The following is a 25,222-nucleotide window of genomic DNA, read 5'->3' as shown; positions in this document are numbered from 1 at the left end:
CAGAATAACACAGATACAAAGAGTTGACATTTGGGGTTCTTTACAAAACCACTAGAGTTAATTTAGATCACTTGTAATGTCCCTTTTTAGGCAGTGCAGACTATAGTAGAGGTCCGCATATAATCAAAGGTTCTCATAGGTCAGTAGAGGAGATAAGGGACCTACCCAAAGGTTTGTGGAGCTGCAGGAGCCATTTTGGACAATTTGGAACAGTTTCCTCAATTTCATGAGGGATTCCTACTTTTTAAGGATTGACTGGGAAATAACCGGGATGCATCAGGGAATCTCCAGGATCATTCTGGAACTTCGGTTGTAGTTTCTACTTTTTAAGGGAGACTATCTGTTCGCCTGCAGCATTCAGAAATCATCCTTGGACTGCTGGCAATGGTAAGATCACAATTTGGAGTCCAGACGATCAGTTTATGAATAAATTGACAATAATTAAATTATTTTCTAAGTATGAATTATAATGAAGCGATTTAATCAAATCACTTTATATTACTAAAAAATATAATAAAGGGGCCATGGCACAAATTCATACGAGATGAAGTTATAAATCATTTTACAAGGGACCATTCTTATTGATGATAAATAAGGCCTTATGATGGTTCGAATCCCTTCTAGGGAATAAAATAAAATAAAATATTATAAAGTTCCTTAACATAAATGATTAGAAACCCTAAAATTTCAAACTTTATGGAGAAAATAAAAAGGAAGAAAGGAGGTTTGGGCTGCAATTTTCATTCATTCCAGGATATTATTTTCATCAGCTATTGCACTTTGAGCTCTGGACAGAGTTTGAGCAGGATTCAAATGCCCAAGAACAAAAATTCTTAGGAGTTGAAGGAGCTGGACAAAATCAAACCTTTCCTGGCAGTTGGTTCAGTACAGATCTCATTATGGGAGACATCAAATTCTTTAGGGAAAATTTTGAATCAGGCTTGTCAACACAACTTACAGTGATCAGAGATCAGATTAGGGAGATGGCAGTGGATTGTGTTCTTTACTTTTATTTCATGCCATTGTGGGAGGAGAATATAGTTGCAGCAGTTTGTTTTGGGTAAAATAAATTCAGCAGCTAGCACATCAGTGTTTTATCAGAAATCTTAATAATTTCTTGAGACATTGAAGTCAGCTATACAACACAGGTAGAATTAACATCATTCTCCAGGTTGGATGTAGGGTTTTGGGACATCATTCAAGGTAATTCAGAGCTTTAGGTTGGATCAGAACACTCAGATTTGGACAGAAGGTATAGATTGGAGGAGAAAAACTTGATTGTTGTCAATTTGTTTTCTGATCAAACTTGGTACAGGTCACAGCCCTGGTACAGATGTGTTAGTTAATGAAATAAATAAAAAATCAGCCATTGTTTGGAGTTGATTATTTTTTGTTTAATTCTTACCAGTATTTCTTCTTTCTTTTTAGCAATTATATCCCAAGTATCAAAAATTCCAAAAAACATCAGAAAAAGAGAAAAAAAAAAAAAAAAGTTCATACATTTCAAAAACAAAAAATATTATACTTCTTTACTATTAGAATATATTTAATATTTTTAGAATCTTGTTATTTTAAGCTTGTTCTTCTAGAGCCGTAGTTAATAGTCATTGAGGTTTTCCTTTTAGTTTGCTTATTCAGTTCTATTTATAAACTATTTTTATTACAATAACTTTGCTTTTTTATTCATGCTATTATTAGCGCCTGTAAACTCTTAATTAATACAATTATCATCCAGTTTTTAACAATTTCATGGTATCAGAGCAAACTGATTTCTGGGTTATATTTTCAGCAGTTTGCTAGAAAACCCGAATCACGGTTTAACTGCTAATTCATGGGTTGAATCTGTTACTTGTGTCTGTCAAAAAAAGAAAAAAATAGTGTCATAGTTGTTAGTTTTTCTTTACCACGATTTTCTCTGAAAATTGCAGATTCTTTTCTGCTGAAAAGTGGCATAAAAACACATATTTTCCCTGCATTTTTATTTTTTCCTGGCCAGCCTTTGGCCTACAACCACCTCTCTGCTAGCCACAATTCTTGTTTGTATTCAGCAGACCCAAACAAAATAAACTATGATTTTCTTTTGGCATTATCTGCCCTTACACCGGAGTTGATTTTTCTGCCAGTGTTTGTCTGGTGGCAAAGACTTTACCAAGCCCACACCTAGCCTTTTCTTAGTGAGCGTCACAGCTTCCAAGACCTGCACATCAGCACACATCAAGCTCAGCAAAATCACAAAATTTTGTTTTGTTTGTTTGTAGTGGTCTCCAGCACAGTCTTTGGCAGTCACACCCTGAAAAAAAATTATGGGTTTCACTTTCAATTTACAACCTACAGCCATTTGGCAGCTACCGGTTTTGTTTTTAGCTGCTACAACACCTAGAAGTGGTGCATGGTGATAAGTATTAAATAGAATTGTCTTGATAAGATCGTTTTGGGTACGGAGGTGCATCCTACACAAGTTCAGACAAATCACGATAAATGGGATGAACATAATCAAGAAGCTGTCATGCTATTCAAATTTTTAGTTACAGATGATCAGCTTCTTCAACTGCCTTCTAGTAAAACAGCTAAAGAATCTGAGACATCTTGAAGGATCTTCATGAGATGTCCAACAACAGTCGTATTTTCTTTTTGAAGAATTATTTTCTACAATAATGGATGAGAAGACATCTCTCCAAGCATATTTGTTGAAAATCAAGGATCTACAAGACTAGTTAGATGCTATTGGCCGGAAGATGAAGGAAAAAGATATGGTAGTGATTACGCTAAAAAGCTGGCTCCGATCCTAGAAGCACATTTTAGAGACACTCAATATCACTTCTACTAGTGTTTCCCTCACATTCTCTCATCTTTGCAACAGGCTTTTGCAGTGGGATAGATTGAAACAACAATTTGGAAGTCATGCCAACTACTCTTCTGAACAGCTGACCTCACAACTAAAGCCTTAGACAAGAATAAAGGCAAACCTTAGTCTACCTAGCAGAAAGGGTCAGGTAAGCCTCCCACTTCTGAGAAGATGAAAATTCAGTATAGTTACTTTCACCGATATGGTCACTGAAAGATAGATTGCAAGAAGCGATTGGCAACTATGCAGCCTCCACAACAAGGCTCCTAACAAAAGGCCCAAGCTAGCCTACCTCCTATGCTTTCATGGAAACATGCCCATCCAAGCATGACACATCCTTGACCTAGTACATTGACTCTGGTGTCTCTCGCCATTCCACATGTTGGCTTGATTTTTCACCCTTTATAATTTTGTTACACCCTATAGTGAAAAACCCTAGTCCTATGTTTAAAATTGTGAAATATGTCAAAACCCTAGATAGAATTATTGAATTTTTCATCAAACCCTTGTCATGTGCCCTAAGTTTTTCAAAATTCCATTAAATAGGTTTTATAAAAATCACGCAAGAAGGTTTTTACCCTAGGGTTTTATTTTTACACTTTTCCCGTATTTAATTTAAGACGTTTTTCCAAAATTCAAAAAATCCTTCATTTTAAACCTGGCCTTAATCGTGGTTTCGCCTTTGATATTTCCTTAATACTTTATGAAATGTTTTAATCATGGCGGTTAACATTTATCAATCGTTGATCTTTCAAAGATCAACGATGAGCGCATGCCCGCATTCAGAATTTGCTTGACTTTTAGCGAATGCGTGCAAGCGCCTTTGTGCCACATAGCATTTCATGACGCCGAGCATTTTAATGTGCCACAAAGAACTAGAGGGTGTCAGAACTTTTCAGAGCTGTCAATGATTGTCAAAGCACGTTCGAATTTGAAGCTATCCCATTAGTCGAGCTGAGTGGTGGGGTTATTTTTGATGTTATATCTTTGAAGCGTATTACTGCTTCATGAAGATGTGCGGAGTTTACCTAATGCGGTAAAGTGCCCTGGTGACACATGTCTTGAGTGATGTCATGCAAAACATTAAAGTATTTCAAAAGGCACAAGATATATGCATCGTTGATCATGAGACGATCAACGGGTAGTGCTTGCCCATAATATGAACATGCTCGAAGTTTAGTTTAAGCAGGGAAGCGCCTACATGCCACGTGTATTGGGTTGACGTCATACACCCTCAGTTGAACAAAGATAATAGTAACACCAATAGTGGGCGATTGTAAAAACACGTTGGAAAAACGCAATGCATTTCATTGGGTGACTTTGCTAACTGGGCTGTAAAAGAGATAAAATGTATAACACCGTTGATCTTTGGAGGATCAATGGAGGGCGTTTCACCACAATATGAAAGTAATTGAACTTTAACCAAAGCGGTAAAGCGCCTTCTTGCCATGTGGACAAGTGGGGCCAGCCACTTAGAAGGTTACCGAGTCATGCCAAGTTGGAAAAGCATAATGATATGGAGCACAATGATTGGTAAGTCAGTCCATGTGTTGCTGAGTTGGAAGGTGACGATACTAGTGGGCCTGTAATTTTAAAGCTGGAGTTATGAAGATATAAGGATTTTTCTTGTTCGTTGATCTTTGGAAGATTGACAATCCGTGCTTAACAGCTTTGTGAAAATGTTCAAACTTTATGAAATGCGGGAATGCGCCTTGTTGATGCTTGGCAAATCTTCAAAAGCATTAAGGCAGCCTTTCTGATTTCAAATTAGGCCATTCGATGCTCCATGATCTACGATGGAAATTTAAAATTCATGGCACGACATGAATTTGACTGTTGAAGCTTTAAACCTTATGAATGTTGTCTCATGTGAAACTTAATGTTGTAATAAGATTCTAAATTCTCCATTATTGAGTATAAAGCTGCAAAATTCTCACTGTGCGAAGATTTCCAAAGGTAGGGCAAGAATTTTTCAAGGTTTTCAGCAATCTACAGAGTGATTTACAAAGGTGAAAATGCAAGAAAAGGCAGGTAAGTCGTCTGAACTTCTGACAAGTAAAAATTCTGATTGTATTAGGGTAAATTGCAAACAATGCCTCCACGCAAGGATTTTTCTAGAAAAGTAGATTACTTGAAGAAGGCAGTTCAGGATGATTTTCTGGAACAAATGCCACTATCAATGAATGAATTAGCTAGGGGTAGAAAATTGATTCCGAAAAGCCCTAGGTTACTGTTTAGTGAGGGTTTCTTTGACAAAGCAAACTGGTTGAGAGATGCGGAAATATCTATTGGAGGTTTAGAACTTTTTAGGAAATGGTTTGCAAAAAAGAAATTGGGTACTCCAATGAGCAATGTCTGGGAATGTGACATAGGTAAACTGATTGTCCCTAAAGTCTTCTTTGATGATGACCTACTGGCAGATATGGCCAAGAAATATGATCCGATTACTAGGGTTGTAAAGAACCATGTAGGGGATAACCTTTTAAGGGTTTCACTTGAACTGATTAGAGAGGTATTCAAGCTGAACCCCAACCATGATGTTCATGAGAAGATTGACATAGAGGACCTCCAAGCCAGATATGATGCACAAAGGGTATATCTAAGGGGAGGACCATTGCAGCAACACTTTATCAAAATTGGATCATTGCCCTTAGTCACACAAAATACCCCCAAGCCCTTGTTGAAAATATATTTTAATCCTAGGGAACAAGCCTTATATTCATCTCTTTGCAAAATTTTTGGTATGGATGAACAAGATAACATCCCAGGCTCTATTGTTCTTATTATTGCTCAAACTCTTCAATATGGAATGAGTTCAATTCTTGATTTTGGTTCTTTCTTGACAGAAAAAATCCATATGGCTTGATTGGGATAGCAAAAGCTAAAGTTGACAAGCCTTTTTGGTAGTATTCTATGTTAATGTATATATGCTTATATAAAGGAGTTACCTTTTTCTCCAAAGAGATGAAACTAGAATTGGAAAGAGATGGAGAAAGACTCCCGATTCAATTATGGAGTGCAAACATGACATGGGAGGTAACTGATGCCAATTTTGTCAGATTTGATAAGTATTTTGCCTCAAAGCCTAGACTGTTACTGAGAGGGGATAGCCCTAGAATACCACAGTCCTTACTAGAATTAATAAGACCTAAAGATCATGCTAAAGGGTTGTTGGTGAGCCATAATTGGGGGGATATCATTCCATATGTTGTCTCTACTGTTTTCAGAGTTTATGGTTTTTTGGGAAAGCCACATGTGCTACCATACCAAGTACCTTTGAAGGTAGGGATTGCTGAATTATTATGGCAAATCGGATCAGTTGAGGATAGGGATTTGCTAGGAAAATCTAAAGATACTTTCTTCCCAGTTATTACTGTCATTCATAATTTTGTGTTTGTTAAAAAGGGATGGAGAAACCTAGGGAAATTCTTAGATAAATATCAGATGGCCCAATCCCATGCCTGTTTTGTTGATTCAGAGGGATTCTATTACCTCCTTAGAGAAAGGAGTAAGGCTAAGGTTCAGATACAAACTGTATATTTTCCAAAGGACATAATCAGAAATAAGTTCTCACTGCAAGAACAAGAGGTTAGAAAGGAAATATGGATAGTTTATAGTAAAGTCTTAGACTTTATAAATGCTTTTGAGCCAAAATATGATCCCTTAGCGGATAAGAAATATTGGTGAATGAAAATAGATATGTTAATGAATAACTTTACTAGGATAATGCAAACACTAAATGAGAAGAAAGAAATTATAACTAAAACATACCCAGACAAAGCTATTAAGGTGCAAAGGAAGTTAACCAACAGAATGATTGTGACTCCGGGGCAATATACATTACAAAGAAAGGCCGGGTATGTAGTGGCCCAGAAAATACAATATGTTCCTCCATATAAGAGGACAAGGTCTAAAAGCCCCCTTGAGACACATGCCCCTAAGAAGCAAAGAACAGAGCAGGGTTCATCCTCTCATGCAGGAGAATACTCACCATCCCAGACACCACTCAGAATAGATGATGAAGCATCTCTGAGAGAATAGTTGAGGCAAATTGGAGGGGAAGGGGATATTGTGATTACAACTGCTGATATTGAAGGAGTACCTGAAGAGCCTCATGTGCCATCTTTTGATCTTACTATTGTTGATTATAGAGGTTAAGGAAATAGACCCTGTAATAGCATAGACTTCCCAAAAATTCATTGATGGTGAAAATTTTGTAAAAACTAGAGCTTTTGCCCAGTTTTTGTGGAGAAGAAATATTGGCAATTTTGAAAGTAAGTGCAAATTAATAAAGGCAAAGCAACCTAATAAGTTGGACTCTGAAATTGAGGAGGAAGTCAAAGCCAACTTCATGAAGGAATTTGCACAATTGACCCCTAAAGGGGGAAGGCAATTATTGAAAGACTCAGGAGTTTTGATTTTACCTAAGTGGGACATAGCCAATGATATGGTTTTTGATTCTATTAGAAAGGAAAAGGATACTCAGTTTAAAACCGAGGATGAAATCATACAAGCACATAGAGGTTTGAAATATAGCAATGATCACCAAGCATTGGTGATATGGTCTATTGAAAAAAGAGACAAAACCAAGCTACAAGAAGTTTTAAGTGTTGAGCACACAGTTAGTATCATTGTTTATAGAGCAAGTGAGGTAGACAATGAGAAAGTGTCTAAAATGACTAGGGAGATGATGGACTTTGGGGTGGTAGTTGCTGAAAAAGATAAAGGTAAATTCCTGGAACTCAATGCCAAGTTTGAAGAAATACTAAAAGCATATGAGGAGAGAGGGAACTAGATACATCAGTTGGAAACTCAAGTATCCCATATGGACAAGCAACTAGGAAAAAGAAAAGTGGGAGAGTCAAGCCGACCCCGAATTACCTATCCTCGCCCTTCGATTGAACCATTCAAGTCAACTCCGGTCGAATTACCTAACACTCCACAAAGGCCAGAATTCTATACTACTGAGGAATTTGAGGAAAAGAATAAACTCTAGACCTTACATGTTGAGCTGAATGATTTGTATGAAGATAAAATCAGGAAAACAAACTTATACCTAGTAGATAAGATTGATTGGCCAACATTTTATGAACAATTGGTGAAAATCTTGGATATGTGGAATGAAATAAGGAATGGTGAAGATGTTCTAAAGCCTATCATGAATAAATGGGGTGGTAGGGATACAAATGTCACCCTTTTGGGTGTCTCAGTTATTAGTCTATCCTGTGAACAAATTGAAAAAACTTTTGAAATGACTAATGATTTGTCTGATTTTGATGAAAAGAGAATTGCAATGCAAAAACGGATAATGATTTGTATTTCTAAGTATCTAAGTGAGAAATTTGAACTCTTTCCCCATGCACTTAAAAAGATACATGTGCAGGAATCCCTTCATGGTTGTGAAGGCCCTCATCTGACGTGTCAGAAGGTGAGCCCCCTACAATTCTATGGTCTAGAAGGGGCAATTCTATGGGGAACTATAGGCTAGGGTAAATATGCAGACCCTACCTGCCCCATAGGGTCGCAGGCTGGTGAATAGCTCCCTATACGATATAGTTTCAGGCTAGACTAAGAGTAAGAGCCTGAGTGTTGTTTATGCAAACGGCTGAAGGAATCTTGGACGAAGTGGCCCACTATTATAAAGGGAATCTATAGTCCTCTTACTTTGAATCTTTTGGATGGGTGGTCTACCCTTCCCGAAACATCCCACTACTGGGTATTGATCGAACCATAGCTCGCCGCATTCCATTATTATAACTAGTAGGGAGAAGGGGCCCCTACAATAATAGGCAAAGGGGCCCCTACCCTATATTTTAAGGGAAGGGAAGGGAAGGGAAGGGCCTAATAGAGCTCTGCAATATAAACCACCTTTTTCGCTACAACTCTTATGGCTTCAACGAGGTAGCCAGCTATCCTAGGGGCTAGGGGGAGGCCTTTAAAATAGAGGATTTGTACTTCCCTTAAAATATAGGGGAGGAAGAATGGGGCAAAGAGTTAGATGTTTTATTATGCCACAGAATAAATGAAGTCATAAGTAAAAATGGACATTTGCTATGGGCAATGACAACTAAAAAAGTTATTGAAGTGCAATTATTCTATAATTCCATCAAAGAAAAGTTTGTTGAAATCAATAAAATAGGAGATTTTGTGATTAAGAAACAGCATGAGGTCTTTGTTTACCGTACAGGGTAAGAAGTTTTAACACATGTATAACACGACTCAATGCAGAACAGGTACTTTATTCATGTATGCACTTGCTGATTACAATCCAATTACAATGACTACAACGATCCCTCAATGATTCCAAAGTCCATCTCGAACATGTACATATACCTTTCCAAAGGGGTGACTCAAGCGTCACGCGCCTGTTCGGATACTACTCTACCCATCGGCTACACTATACATTTTACCGACAACATCATTCCCCCCAAAAGAAAAAGTAATTACAAAATATCTGAGACAAATTAACAACAAAATACATTAACTGACTAACTACAACAAGATAGATCTATTTCTATCACATCACTTTCACATTCATCTCGTGCCTGCACCAAACTGGTCTCTAAACCACATTGCATTTGTAGCCTCTGCTAACACAATATTGTCTCCTTAGTCAAGCTGACCTTGATAGCCACCTGTGCCGCTTTCTCTGCTTCCAACTCTGGGTCCACTGAGCCAAATGTCGCCATACTGCCTTCAACTGGATGATCAACTCCTCCCGAGCTCTCTATGCATCCACCAAGACGGCCTCACACCCAAACACCTACTCCGAGTGCCACCTCTGACACACAGACACTCATGCCTACAGTCGCAGCTCCAGGTATCATCAACTGGCAATACTTCCCACGACTAAAAATCCGCAACGATTGGGGGCCTAGGGGGCAACGCCCCCAGTAGGGTTGAGGGGCAGCACCCCCACGGGGTCTTAGGGCAACACTCCGAATCCCACACAAAACTGCATGGAACACACTATTTTTGTCATTTTCTTCCAATTCCACACTCTTTCTGGAAACTGCTTATGTCTACCCTTCCCTTTGGCATCATGTATTACTCATTCCGAACTATTTGAATCTATCATCATTTTCTTTTTTTTTGTGCTCTTCCACTTCCTCTTTCCTGCAGACTTGCTTTGTGAATCGGCTACAACAATTCCTCTTCCTTTCCAGATACCCTTTGTACGGCTGTCTCAACTTCTCCCTTGTCGTACGTCGTACGACCTTCTTCTTCCCTTTCCTCTAGTCACCAAATCCGTACGGACAGGTCGTACGGTCTTTTTTGTTTCTACTTTGTTATTCCTTACATATGCTCTTTTTATTTTCATTATGCCCAAAGGTCGTACGGTCATCAATTATTCACATGTATTTCAAACTTCCTTGGGTCCATACGGTCTGGTCCTCCTTTGTATTCTTTCCCACTGGAGACCGTATGCCTTATTCCTTCACTATTCTGCTGTACGGTATGGTCTTTTTTCACTGGAGGTTGTACAACTTATTACCTTCGTATTGGTCTTGTTCCTATCTACCGTACGGTACGGTCTAGTATGGTTCCACTTTATAAACACCAAAGCCTCAAGGCCATACGGTCATCTAAAACTTTATTCGATTTTTAACACAATTCCTTTTGGGGCCGTACAGCTATCTAGGGAGCCGTACAGTCATCTAACTCCTTCCACTTTTCTTTCCATGCCTTTTTCTCCAAACTTTTCCTTATTGTATGTCTTACTTTATTAATTTTGCTTCTCTTCTATATAGTCTCTGCTAAGACCGTACAGCAGACTTTTGCTCCTAATAACTTTAATATTTAAAATTCGCCTCTTAATACATTTACTTTATGCTTCATTTTATCACTTCATACTTTTACAGTTCATCACTTGACATTTTAAAACTATATTCGACTTTAGTATTATACATATACACATTATTTACATTATTTACAGACATCTTTTTTTCATTCAATTATTTGCCCGTGGAGGATGCTTCCTCTCCCTGTATATTTTCAACTTTGATCCATTTATGGCATCTGGTATTTCTTTTCTGTCTAGTGTCCACAATTTAATTGCTCCATTATATCCAACTTCCTATATCTTGTATGGTCCAACCCATTTAACTTTAAATTTTCCGAGCCTTATTCCATTTCGTCCATTATACTTCAGTACCAATTGACCAAGTTGAAAGTTGTTCAATTTTAGGTGCTTGTCGTGCCATGCTTTCCTCCTTGCTTGTGTAACTTCGATGGCCCACGCTGCATAGTTCTTATTCCTTCGGTACGGTCGCTTCTGTACAGGTACTGCACCTTCGATTAATGGTATCCGGTGGACACATAGCTTTGGTGGTACTCCTTTTAAGTCTTTATACGTCCAAGCAAAAACATCCTTGTACTCCATGAATATTCTGAATGTTGTTGCCTTCAACACTAGGTTCCAATCATCTCTTACGAGGATGTTCTTCGGATTTTCCTCATCACCCAAGTTCATTGTTTTTACCGTCGGCTCTTCATACTTCATCGATTTATCTTTACTGAACGTATGGGCCGATGTTTCATCCACCTGCACTTCTCCCTCCTTCAGTTCACTGAACTCTTTCGGAGACTCATGGCCTTCTTTTCCTTCCTCCACACTCAAAATGTTGCAGCTCGGAAAGACCTCATAGTCTTCCATTTGCCAGTGAAGCAATCCGTTTACTGAATCTAGGTCGTCATCAATTGACCCTCCTAATCTCAGCACCCCTTCATCATCTGGTTCCATCATTTTTTTTCATTTCGTCGTCATTCTTGCCTTCGCCTTTTGAGTCCGACGATGCTGCTTCTTCTCCTACCATTTGTGTATGCAAATCGATTATAAATCTCCTACCTCCTTTCTCCATGGACAAGGTGTTCCTTTTCCAATCATGCTTTACCTTAGCTTGCACCAGCCACCCCCGTCCCAAGATGGCGTCGTACACTCTTCTCTTTAGTGGGATGACCACGAAATCCAATAAAAATGGTTGTGTCCCAATTGTTACCAGCTATGCCATCAATGTTCCCAAGGGTTTTATCCCATGTTGATCTGCTGTAAGTAACTGAAAGGTGGGTGGCCATAGTATTGGTTGCCCAAGTTTCTTTTTGGAGTTTCAGCAGTGTCTTTTACTTGTGACTTCTCTGCTTTCATCTGCTTCTCTATCTCTGTTCGGGCTTTTTGTAACCTCTCCTTTTCTTCTTCCACATTCGGATATTTTGCTTTCCTTGCCTTCTCACGCGTGATTGCCAACACGTTCTCATCACATGTTTCAATACTTAATAAATTTATGCCTTGCTTTGGACATTTTGAATCTTCATGGTCCCCTGGACCACACCATCTGCACAGTAGCTGCCCCAAAGATTACATGCCCGGCACTGTATCACCGGCCGTCCACTCGCATCATATTGTATTCTACTCTGGCCTCCATTGTTATTGTTATTGTTTGCACCCCTTCCACATCTATTATTATTTCGATAGCCACCTGAAGTTGCGTCATTGCCTGTATTATTGCTATTGTTCGATGCTTCCTGCGTGAGTAACACCTGCTGGTGTCCCTTTGCTTTCAAGTTAAACGGGCACTCTTTCAGGGAATGTCCCGTCACCTGGCAAATGTCACAAAACTGCTTCTTCAGGCATGAACCCTTCATATGGCCATCCTCCTTGCAATCTATGCACCACAGTTCTCCTTTTACTGTATCCAGATTCTTTTTCAAATTTTTGAATTCTTTCATCATCCGAAGCATGTCTTTCTATAGTGCTTTCACCTTCTTGTTCGATTCCTCATCACTACTACTACTCTCCGAGGATGAATTGTCTAAATTAGAGGATTTATGCTTCTTCTTACTCGTCTTTTGTTTGCTTTCCAAATCCATGGCATGAGTATACGCATCGGTGTACGATGCCAGTGGTACAATCTTCATTTTCTTTTTAAGAGCCGGTCGTAGCCCCTCCATGAACCACCGTTTTTTCAGCCCATCCGCTGGTTGACTCTCCATCTTTTCGATCAATTCTTTCAGTCGCCTGGCACAGGTTTGGACTGTCTCATTCTTTCCTTGTTTGGTGCTATAGATTTTTGCCACTGTTTCATTATCATCTCGTAATCTGAATTTTGCTATAAATTCTTTTTTAACATTCTCCCATGTATTAAGTTTCTGAGGACTAGTGTCAGAAAACCAATCTATATCGCCACACCCCATAGGGTCGCTAGAAATTGTCTTACCCAATCATCCTCATCCGTCACACCATTTGTCGTCCATATGGTTTCACACATTTTACAATGTTTGATAGGGTCTGCTGAACCATCACCATGAAACTTGGGTAACTTTTCTTTAGGGCTTGCCATCGTTACTTTCCTTTGATTCTGAAGTACTTGTGTACCCGTGTTGTTCTGAGCTCTCGTGCTATTCTGGACTCCTGTGCTGTTCTGGACCCCCGCACTATTCTAGAATTCCGCGCTATTCTGGACTTCCAAGCTATTCTAGATAACAGTCTTGTTTCCAACAACTACGTTGTCTCGTGAAAAGTCTTCAAGTGACGTTCTATTCTCCACCTGTATCCATTCATCCGATGTATCGGGAACAAAGAGATCACTCCACACTCATGCTCCCTCGGCACTCCGAGCCGTGCGAGTTGTTTCCCTTCCGTTCGGACAGTCTCCCCTCGGTGTATACAGATTAAGGAATTCTTCTCTTGTTTCCTCCACCAAATTCAAGCGTTGTCGAGTTTCTTCCAGCAATTCCTTGGCACTCCTCAGCCTGCTAGGTGAGTGCACTCCCTCCGTCTGTGCCTCTTCACCCCTTCAGTGCCCCTCAGCAATCTGCTGAAGTCTCTGTATGCGCTCTGCTTGCTGTGTTAAAATTCAAATGTCTTTTGTTGTACTTAGTTCATTTTTATCTTTTTCCTTGTTCTGATCCTTGTTTGGCAAACTCGGCATTAATCCTCATTCTTTCGTTCCAGGTAGGTCTGGCAACGGCGCCAAATGTTTACCGTACAAGGTAAGAAGTTTTAACACGTCTAATATGACTCAATGCAGAACAAGGACTTTATTCATGTATGCACTTGCTGATTACAATCCAATTACAATGACTACAATGATCCCTCGATGATTCCTAAGTACATCTCGGACGTGTACATATACCTTTCCCAAGGGGTGACTCAAGCGTCACATGCCCGTTCGGATACTACTCTACCCGTCGGCTACACTATACATTTTACCGACAACAGTCTTGAGTTTTGATTGGCCCGATAACACAATTTTCAACAAATGGATGGAGGATTTTGTGTATGCAAAGCAAATGGAAATAGAAGAAGATGATGTGGACTAGGGTCAAACAATTGACACATTAGTACAAACGAAAGAAGACAAAAAGGAACTACCAACTTCAGTGATAAGCACAGTGGTCCCGACTGATGAGATGGCAACTGAGGAATCAGAAATAACTGTTGTTTTAACAGTACATGATGATGTGAATGGAGAGCCTAGAGTTAGAGTAAGTCTGCAAAAAACAAAGCCAAGTCCATCACAAACAAATTGATTTGCTATATTTTCCAACGAGAAACAACAGCAATAAAGCCAATCATTAACTTCTCATCAACAAAGAAATGGAACAAAAGGTGAAACAGAAGTGGTCCCTATAGGAGAATATTCATGATGAAAACGTTCTATTGCACCAAATTTTGTTTTTTGTGGCAGTAACAATGTAAATATTTTTCTGTCTTAAGGACAACTGTGAGTATCTTCTATGCCTGAAGCTAAATATTTTGTTTTTTGCATCTCACGTTATTTAAGTGAGATTCCAGGGCTAGAAGAGGGGTCAGAGTCATTGTACAATTTTAGTTTTACTAAGCTTTGTTCGGTCTAGTCCTTGATGCAAATTTTAAGATGTATTTTCTCTACAAAAATCTGATAATACATTTAATGTTACTGGATCATAGTGTCTTATCTTGAGTTGTTTTGAGTTCTACTTCAATTGTTATACAATTTTCAAAGAGAATTAATACAAAGATGAACTGTCCCCATATCTTTTCTTTCTGAACCTTGTCTCCATTTATATTACTTGGTTATCTTGAGATTGCATGAGCAAAGCTTCGTTTAATTGAATGCAATTAGGATAAGTTGTATATCATCTCACTACTACTTTTAATTGAATGAATTGGGTAAATGCTTTAGTGAATATGATAGGATCTCCAGGTAGTAGGAAGGATATTGTAAGAATAAGTTTCAGCGAGAATTGCTTACAATATTGATTGTAATGCAGTCAATTAGGTCAAGAAATTGGATAGATTCTAAATCCCAATAGATAAGGCACTGATCAACTAGTTCAGTCTACAAATAGAGAAACCACGAATAAGCATCAAACTTAAAATCAAATCAATTTTACTTTAATGTTTAAAAAATGTCAAAGCTGGTCAGCACTTGTTTAGATTTAACTTTTGAGTCTTAGTTGCCATTCCTTAGAATTATTTGTAGATCTAAGAAGAATTGTGAACAATCTATTGTAAGGGATGAATATTTTTATAAAATGTCGTGAAATGGAGGAAATATGAATGTAGTATCAGGTTGTGAATCTTTAATCCCTCAGGGGCACCCACCTCGGTTTTGCAATGCCAAAAGAGTAGAAAATCTTCCATGATTTTGTTGAAGTTGGGTCCAAATCTGAAGAACATATAGTTGTTTATAGGAAGTAGCTAATCCTTAGGTTACTGTGATCTTCACCATCTTGGTATTAAGTATTTTGTTGCTTACTAGTGTCAAAACACCAACACCACACATCGTCACGATTGGTTCACCAAGTTCACACCTTTCTTTGGTTCAATTTGTTTTTGGAGAGAAGTATATAATTGTCAATAAAGAAAATGTATAGATTTCACTTTGTGGGATGGATATAACATTTCACAATGTGTACTTTATGTCAGGCATGAAACTCAATCTATTGTCAATCAGTCAAATTATGCTTCATTATCCTTGTTAAATTTTAATAAAATTTAGAGGTTATAATATATATATATATATATATATATATATATATATAATTGTTAACTTATTATTTATTAACCATGGATTCTGATAACCAAGAATCATAGCATAATACAAAAGAAGGATAAAGATCAAATGCTCTAGGGGAATAGGCCTCTTATGTATTTGATTTCATCGATTGTTATAATATGATCGAAGCTACAACTCATTAATGCTCCCTCTTTGCTTGGGTGGATGATTACTATCCTCATGTAAACACAATAGATCCATATATTGTGTGTGAGGGATATCACCTCAATCATATCAAGACTTATGGCATATCCACCGATATAAAGTCTAATGATATCCGCCATAAATGATGTCACCGTGAGTAATGGCATGTCCACAAATATCAAGTCACATTATATTGACCATACTCACAATATCCTTTTTGGTATGTGAACTAGCATCAAGTCACATGATGTCTACCAAAAGAATATCTACTCATGGCATATCCATGGATATTACGTTACATAATATCCACCATGAAATATCTCTGTAATATAACTCATCATGGTTACTTACCACTCAATATCACTAAAGATATATGAACTATAATGACATTTCCACTGATATCAAATCACATCATATCTATCATGATAGTAAGGTTAAACTATTGTAAAGTTGTCACCTTACAATAGTAACCATAATAACAAGTGTACATCATTGAAAGATTGTTACTTCTGAATGATATTCAAAGGGGCCCATTAATCATTGAACCAATGAAGTCATGGAGTCATACTCACAACATCCACCATGAAATGTAATAGAGGGTGGATTCACCATGCCTCATCCCAGAGGGTGGAAACAAGGGCTCTCACCTCAAACTTCTCTCTCAAAGGGAATAATATGTAAGGATACAAATTATAGATTACTGATGTTGAAACTCCTTTTCAGCTCAGGCTTCAATCTCCAACGTACCAAGTTTATCCCAGAAGTACACAACCTTCTCTCTAGGAAGAGGCTTGGTGAGAATATTGGTTGTCCATTCTTAAGTGATAATGTACCTCAACCAAATACTAGAGAAACCATCTTGTCATGGTCTACTCCCTCTGAATCAATGTCATCAAATGCCAACTGATGTAGATCCTTTAGCTGCTCCCTCTATCACAGAGGCATGTCATGTCTATATGCTTCAATCATGGAAAATATCTTGGTCCAAGAGACTCGTCATAAAGCACATGATTTATTAGTTCAATGATCACAACATTGTTCACAAGAGCAACTTCCCATACATGAATGTACTCGTCTGATTTCATAGTGACATAGGTGAATGTAATAAACTATGAATTTACCCCCAGACTTGGCAACACCAAGCATTCATGATGATGTGGCTCCCTTCTAAAGCTCCAAGTACATGCATCAACCTCCTAACCTCCTCATTCAAGGTTGCCTCAAATGGATAAATTTGATATTAACCTTCAATTAGAAGAAACATCTTTAGCCAACAACTCAGTCTCATGACTGCAAGCATCAAGTTCTTTCTCCCTTGAATACAGTCTGTCCTCTCCATTGCAGATTGTAATTTTGGTGTCCTCACTTTTACTAAGGATGTCATCAACAATTCGCTGGAATGCCACTTATATATTTCTCAGTCAATCCTTTTGTGCCTCCTTTAGCGGTTACTCAAACTATTGCAGGGCTCTAGGAATACAAAGTGCTACCATCAAAGTGCTAATACATTGTAGGAATACAAAGTGCTACTGAAGGAGTCATTATCTTATGACATCAGTCCAAAATCACTCTGGTTGGCAACTTATTTCCTTATGTGGATTAGCAAAGCATCAATCTGTTATAAGATCTAGAGGAATCAATTTCTGCTCTTGAACTGTAGATGGATCAACACTCATATTTAGGAGTTGCCAGTACCTATTTCCGAATTGTATATATTGATCCAAGTATTCCAAACAATCAAAAGATAAGATAAATGTGATGATGAAGATTTCTAAAGATGTCTCATGTTTGTAAAATTTGACACCTTCCTGACTTGCTCAATGAATAACACCATTAGACTTCTCGTGTCAATAATTGAGCTGCACAATGTCTTATTCATCACATTGATATGTAGTTACCAAGGTATATTGATACCAGAGCGGGCCCTAACCATAAATTAAGGATTGTTCTTGCTGCTCAAATATTCCCATTTTCATCTACAGCAGCAAGATACAATAGTCAAAACAGAGATGTTACTAAGGAACTCCAATCTATGTTCACTACTCAAATAGTGACCCTGTGATTGACCCAACTTTGTGAGTAATCGCTCTCCTTGTGCTTCCTTTTTCTGCAGTATAAAATTGTTGATAAATAATGGATCTTTAATAATAATCTTGCTATAGCTATAAGACTAATATCCAAATTCAAACACTTCAGATAGCTTGAAGAGAATGCATCAATTAACTGCCAATCTTCAAATATTTATTATTCTGCCAGCAACATATATTTAACCACGCAGCAAAATAAGGAATAGATATGCTAAAGATATAAATGGTTCATATATCTCCAACAAGCAATATATAACCTTCAATATATTATTCCAATAATGTGAGTACTTGATATGAATCGACCTGAGTGGGGTAAGATATGAAGATTGTTCCTTTACGAGTTCCATTCAAAATTGATATGCGACTGAGAGTTCCAATCTCATGGTCACAAAGTGTGTATCTACGATTTAAAATGAACTCTTTGCGGTAGAAATATTAGTAATATGCTATTGTGTGTGATCTGATGAAACGTGATGGATGAAAGGCAATCCTGTTATCCGAACACCATGTAGATACATTACAACTCCCGTGATATGCCTTAACTTTCAAAGTATATGTGACATTGAACAATTATGATTAGTCTATAAATGATAAATGGTGATATTTATGAATACCACAAGGCCTTGTTACAACAATGATTCATCATTGATCGATTTCTTTGCAATTTGTATTTGGTACCATTCTTCAACCAGTATGTGCGATTAAATCCCCTGCTCCATTGATCTCCTCTACCTCCAACATGCAGCACTCACCCCATAACGGCATTCTCATAACTCGCTCCTTGGCATCTTATGCTCCCTATTATATATACCTCTGTACATATATGAATCATAATTTGATGATGTTTGTCTATCAACTCTATGTCTTAATTTCTTCTTCACCAGAACTCACCAATCTTTCAGCATGATGCTTGTCGCTTTAGTAGGCTTTCTTTCCCAGATACATCTGTAAACTCATCATGATCAGTAGAGAAAACATTGAGCCTCGACATTGCATATGCAGGCTCCTAGATGCACCCTGTCCAACTGCATAATTTAACAGTTCTGGAGTATTGAAATGGTAGGGATTGTTGTCAACTTGAGCAACTGAGAACATTTTCATCTTTCTATTTTAGTATAGAACTAGTATGTTACAGATGTTGAACCTTCCATGCACATATTTCATTTCTTATATGGGACCATTTCGTTATGTTTCATGAATGAATTTATTTCTCCTCCATATCTTTCCTGACAGCTGATTGTACTGTTTTCCCCATGAATTCATGTCTATGTATTAATCCTCCACATAGAGTCTCAATTATTTTGTTTGACCATTTAATATATTCATCCCCGATTTAAGGAAAGAGTGAACCTATTAAATTCAGATTGTTAATATTAATGTCTGAACACAAAGTAACTAATGACCAGTCCATTCTCATTCCGAAACTATAAAAGAATATCTCATACAAATTTGCTCATGGTATTCTTTGTCGACTATATGATAGTATCAGTACTGGTGCTGGTTGGTATTATGGTCTCCTACTGAATACTGGTGGAGTTGTGCCAACTATGTTTGGTGATACCTACCCAATATAAGTGGCACAGTACTCAGAAAATATGAGTTGAGAATTCTTGTTCGATGTCTCCTTGTAATGCTTATGGATCCCAAAATACTCCTTCAAAAATGCCTCCACCATGGTACACGGATTTTCTGTACAAAAAAATACTGCTTTCCAAAAGAACAAAACAACCACCATAACTCTGGATGCAGACCCTCCGAATAGAATTTCGGAATAACAAGATGCCAACGAACTCAATGATTGAAACTTAAGGTAGAATTTCTCCTTATTTGACAGTAATAATGGTAAGGTATGGAAATGAATTTCTTCCTAGAAGAAGTGTCCCATCTAAATCTGTCACCACAGTCTGTCCACCTCTTTTCGTGCTTAGGCATTCATCAACTGTGGGGAATACATCATAACCAATGCTTTCTACTTTGATCACATTTCATGCAACATTAATAAAACCTGGCTCTGATACCATCTTAAATTTTACTGACATTTAGAGGTTATAGCATTTTAATTTCAATCATGTATATGTGTATAATTAATAATATATATATACATGATTGTTATCTTATTATCTATTAACCATCTACTATGATAACCAATAATTATAGCAGAATACAGAAAAAGGATAGAGATCAAATTGTCCAAGAATCATTCTTAGCTATTCAAAAGTGGAATTTAGAAAGGTTTTTGCTCATTCCATAACCCATATAGGACACATTTTTGCCGAAATACGTCTTTTATTTGAGAATTTCTCTTCATCAAATCATCAATTCTCTAACTCAAGGTAAGTTTTAAAGCATTTCCTACCATTTTTGGCTTGTATACATCTCTTTTAAGTTACATATTATGCTTTAAACGTCATTTTCAATATGCATTGCATATTGCACATTGCACATTGCTTGGTCAAAACGGTTGCTAAAATGTTGCAATTTCAATCTCTAACTTCCTACACTTGGCAAGCTACAAATTTTGACTCAAATTAGCCAAAGATAGAGTCTAAGATTTGTAAAGTTTCTACAAATTCTGAACAACCAACCTTATGATGCCTTTAATCTACTTGCTAAAGATGATCCTTTGTATATCAGACATGTATGAAGTGTTACCAATAGTATAATAACTATTCTGGAAATGTTCTTATCCCTGCAATAAATGGCATAAGGCAGTAATGTAGAGGAGAAGAATTTATTGTGTATTGTGTGTTCTCTATCCTCGTACATACCTTATGTTTATACTGCACCCAAGAGGCATGTCCTTACAAAGGACATGATTCTTCTAGGTCGGCCCTTATGAATAAACAAATAATAATCTTCCAAGATCAACATCTCTTAGAAAGTATAATTAGATAGTAATTATACTAACTACTATGCAATCTTAACATTCTAAAATGCTCCTAAATAAGCTGCCGATAAGGTTAATTATATAGGGTTATAGAAGAGGCAAATCCTACATAAGGATATCCATGCTTTACATGATCTTGTATAATCTGCTGTTCAGATCAGTAAGTTATCACAGTTACATAGAATTAACACTCCCTCTTAACTTGATAATCATACTAAGAGATAACATATCTAGCACCATCAATCAAGATGAATAAGTATAGATTGATATTCTATATATATCTAAATCTTCTAAGCATGTGGTATCATTACACATGATACTATGTCATACTACTATCCCTGTGATATGACTTATCACTTATACTAGTGATAACAGTATTGCATGGAATGCAACATATAGAATAAAATCTGGAGAATGATTAAATTCTTCCTTTATCCAAATTGCGACTCATATGTACTGGTAGGCCTATATCACAATATGTACTTAAGATCTACCAGTGCACAGGATAAAAATCCAGAAAATGATTAAATTCTTCCTTTATCCAAGTTGTGAATCATAGACATAGAAATGTCTACATCACAATATGATCTTGAACTCATCTAGATCTGATAGTAGTTCTCTACTGTTCAGCACATTATCTAAGAGATAGCCATCTCTCATAATGTCTTTTATACAAGTGTTCATTATGTTAGAGATCATCACCTCTTAGATAATGGATACAAATGGTGAAGCCCATAACAGTCAATAGTCTGACAATAATAATTTTAATTCAAAATTATTAATAATTAAAGAATACAAATGTATTACAATTCGACCATACCAAGTCTTTTCTTGAAGTGATCTATCTTCACTCGAGAGAGGTAAGAATATCTATTGTCTAATCTGTAGTGCAAATGTATTCTAGTTTTACAGTATTCTTGTCTACCATATCTCTTACATAATGGTAAGGAATTTCAATATGCTTAGACCTATCACGAAAAATTGGATTCACAGAAAGCTTGATGGAACTCTGATTATCACAATAAATAATCGTAAGATTCATGGGTTGACCAAATAATCCCACAAGCAACTTTTTAAGCCAAACTGCTTCCCGAGAGGCCATTGCTATGACAATGTATTCATCTTCCATGGAACTCTGTGCTACTAATGCCTGCTTTCTGCATATCCAAGATATCATCGCTAAGCCTAAACTAAAACAGCATCTTGAAGTGTTTTTCCTATTAGTAACACATCTAGCCCAATCTGAGTCTATGTACCCATGTAGGTCCAAGTCAACTTTCTCATACTTGAGCCCAAGGTTAAGTATGCCTTGTAAGTATCTCATGATGTGTTTGACTACAACTAGGTGAATCACCTTTAGCTCACACATAAACTGACTTAAAGCATTAAGAACATAGCAAATATCAGGTCTTGTATTTACCAAGTATATAAGAGACCTAATCATCAGTAGAATCTATAGAAGGTGATTCTGTTGCTGCTTCCTTAAGTTTATGTAGATTAGTCTCCATTGGAGGACATAGATCTGTAGTTCAACATTCCAAATCTCTTCAAGATGTCTAATGCATACTATTAAGTAGAATCTATAGAGGGTGATTCTGTTGCTGCTTTCTTAAGTTTATGTAGATTAGTCTCCATTAGAGGACATAGATCTGTAGTTCCACATTCCAAATCTCTTCAAGATGTCTAATGCATACTTTCCTTGATTAAGTATGATGTCAAAATTCTGCCATACTTCCAGCCCTAGGAAGTAATGAAGGAATCCTAAACCTTTCATTTCAAATTCTTTGATTAGATCTTTCTTGCATTGATCTATAAGATGAACATCGCCTATTATTAGTAAATCATCAACATATGGTATCAATATTATCATATCATCTTTATCCATTTTATAATACAGATATGGATCAATTTCATTCTTAAAGAATCCTAAATTCGAGAGATACTTATCAATTCTTTCATACCATGCCCTTGTTGCCTGTTTCAGCCCATAGAGAGCTTTGTTGAGTCTACAAACAAAGACTTTAGGGTTATGAGTTTCAAATCATTTAGGTTGTTCCAAATATACCTCTTCTATAATCTTTCTATTCAGAAATATTGTTTTCACATCCATCTGATGTACTTTTCATCCTTTCAATGCTGCAAAAGCTAGGACTACCCTTACAGAGGTGTATCTGGCAACTGGAGCTTCCCTCCTTCTAAGAGAGCTACAAATCTGGCTTTATATTTTTCAATGCTACCATTAGCAACATGCTTGATTTTAAATATCCACTTAGAATAAACAACAGATTTTCCCTCAGGCCTTGGAACAATTGACCAAACATCATTCTAAATAATAGATTGGTATTCTTCCGCCATAGCATCCTTCCAAGTTGTATGTTTGATAGCATCTGAAATATTGGTTGGTTCTGATTTAGATAAATCACTCATGTTTGCTACATAACTAGAAAATCTTTTAGGTCTTTTGCTTTCTCTGAAGGTTCTAGGTGGTGCAGTGAAGTCGTGTGCTTCCTCTACAGTCTTAATAGCCCAAAGTGGTCTTTTCTTAGAATTTTGAGTTTCCTCAAGATTAAGATTTTGAATTTTATCTTCAATTTCTTCAATGTTCTCCCTCTGAAACTCAGATTCATGATTTTCTTCAGCACTAGGTAAATGTGTGGGATCTTTAGAACTAAGGGCTCTTTTGAATGCTAAATCTTCTTCAAATATTACATCCCTAGCAAGTTCAATGTTTTTTTGACCAGCTATGAAAATTCTATATGCTTTAGATGTTTCACTATACTCGACAAAAATATCTTTCCTCCTGTAGCGTTCTAACTTAGTTCTCTTTTCTTTCGGAACATGTATGTATATTGGGCACCCAAATATCCTAAGATGGCTTATATTAGGTTTAACCTTAGAAAAGACTTTTTCAAGTGTTTTATCTCTAAGAAAGAAGTGAGGACTTCTATTTTGAATATAGACAACAGTACAAGAGGCTTCTGCCCAAAGATAATATTCCAAATTTTGATCAAATATCATAGTTCTTGTTGCTTCTATAATTGTTCTATTCTTCCTTTCTGCTACCCCATTTTGTTGTGGGTTATAAAGAACAGTATACTCCCTCTTAATTCCTGGTTCTTTACAAAAATCTTTAAAAAACTCTTAAGTATATTCCCCTCCATTATTAGTATTAAGAGTTTTAATTTTGTATTCTGACAAGTTTTTAGTTAAAGTTTTGAATTCTTTAAATCTCTTAAGGCTTTCTTCTGATTCTTTACATTTTAAGAAGTAAATCCAAGTTTTCCTAGAGAAGTCATCTATAAAATGTATATAGTACTAGAATCCTCCAAGAGAAGGAACAGACATAGGTCCACATGAATCTGAGCAGACTAATTCCAAAACATTGTTAGTTTTTCTAATGCTATCATGAAATGGACTTTTGGTGTTCTTACCCAAAGCGCATCCTTTGCATATGCTTGAATGATCTTTATTCAACTTAGGTAAACTAGTAACCATCCTCTCCATAGTCGATAAGGCTTTGAAATTTAGATATCCTAACCTTCTATGCCATATTTTGTTTATATCAATAGTTTCATGAATTAAGGCTTGAATAGGTTGACCAGGTTTTGTGTTTAATTCATACAAGAATCCCTTTCTTTGACCAATCAACTTTGATTTCTTACATGAAGAGTTCTTAGATCAGGTCATTACTTTACCATCCATGAATGCAACATTATGTCCATCATCTTCAAGTGCTGTAATAGAGATTAGATTCCTCTTTACTCTTGGTATATAGAGTACTCTTTTGAGATGTAGAGAAATACCTGACTTTAGTTTCAAGGTGCAATTCCCAATTCCTTTGACTGAATGAGAGGAATTATCACTGATGGTAACTTCGTCATCAACTTCTTCTAATATTGAATCTAGTGCTTCTTTGTATCCTATAATGTGTTGAGATGATCCACTATCAACTACCCATGCTTTGCTTGATACTTCATTTGATAGTGCAGAATACAATACATGATTCTCAGGATCATAGTTTTCTTCTTTCTTGGTAACTTTTGTGCAGTTTACTTGTTGCTTTGTATTCTCAGGGCAATTAGATCTATAGTGTCCAAATTTTTCACATTTGAAGCATTTTATTTTGGATAAATCTTTCTTAGATTTGTCATTTCTTTGATTACCCTTCTTCTTGAAGTGCTTCTTCTTACCTTTATAGGAACTTGTGTTGAGAACATGA

The 25,222-nt window shown here is 36.9% G+C and overlaps 1 protein-coding gene across 6 annotated transcripts in view; it reads right to left on the bottom strand.

Annotated features, from left to right (window-relative positions):
- LOC149572725 (protein ROOT HAIR DEFECTIVE 3-like) overlaps positions 1-25,222 on the bottom strand; it is a 222,895-nt gene that overhangs the window by 24,355 nt on the left and 173,318 nt on the right. The gene's annotated exons all lie outside the window — the stretch shown is intronic.

The sequence above is a fragment of the Cupressus sempervirens genome, chromosome 2 (genome assembly GCF_028749045.1).
Source record: "Cupressus sempervirens isolate cs-2001-9-10 chromosome 2, ASM2874904v1, whole genome shotgun sequence".
In the NCBI taxonomy this organism is placed as follows: Eukaryota; Viridiplantae; Streptophyta; class Pinopsida; order Cupressales; family Cupressaceae; genus Cupressus; species Cupressus sempervirens.
This window is presented reverse-complemented; position numbering and strand designations above follow the sequence as displayed.